This window comes from Myotis davidii, unplaced genomic scaffold, assembly GCF_000327345.1.
Source record: "Myotis davidii unplaced genomic scaffold, ASM32734v1 scaffold428, whole genome shotgun sequence".
NCBI classification, from domain to species: Eukaryota; Metazoa; Chordata; class Mammalia; order Chiroptera; family Vespertilionidae; genus Myotis; species Myotis davidii.
In genome coordinates this window covers 116,682-117,519 of record NW_006299834.1, presented here as the reverse complement: position 1 = coordinate 117,519, position 838 = coordinate 116,682, and positions in this window count along the sequence as shown.

The window sequence follows — 838 nt, the reverse complement described above, 5'->3', positions numbered from 1 at the left end:
CGCGGCGGCGGCCGAGGCCCCGCCCCGGATGTTACTGGCACAGTCCCGCCTCCCGGGAACCGCAGCAGCCAATCAGCGATGGCTGTGAGTATTGTTACTTGTTACAGTAGGTGCGTTCTTTCTTGTCTCTTTTATTCTCCCTAGGGCTGTTTGCAGAGCTCTTCTTGTATGTTGTAATTATTTTTCTAATGAAGATTGCTTTTCACAGTCTAACCTGAATGCAAATTCGATGTACTACCTAGTCCAGTGGTTCTCAACCTTGGTGGCACATTAGAATCACCCGGGAATCTTTAAAATCCTGATTTCTGGGCCTCATCCTCCGGAAATTCTCTTTCTTTGTTATGGGGGCCACAACATTAGTAACAAAGAAACAGAATTTCGAGTGCCAAGAGCAGGAGAAATTTCAACTTGAAACCCCTGTGCTTGATGCAGGCATCACGCACACTTACTTATCAACCCCTTATCCCAGTGGTTCTCAACCTTGGCTGCCCATTAGAATCACCTGGTAATCTTTTTAAAATCCTGATTTCTGGGCTTCATCCTCCGGAAATTCTGTTTCTTTGTTATGGGGTGAGGCCACAACATTGGTAACAAAGAAACAGAATTTCCGTAGGATGAGGCCGAGAAATCAGGATTTTAAAGATTCCCGGGTGATTCTAATGTGCAGCCAAGGTTGAGAACCACTGACCTAGTCACTGTAGCAAATTTTGATGTCAGAAAAGTCTAAAAGAAATCCTTCCTATCGCCCAGAATTCCTCCGCCTGCAGAGAACAAATAGTAATATTTCTGTCATTCCATCCAGTCGTTTTTATTTAATTATTATTATTTTTTAATTCTC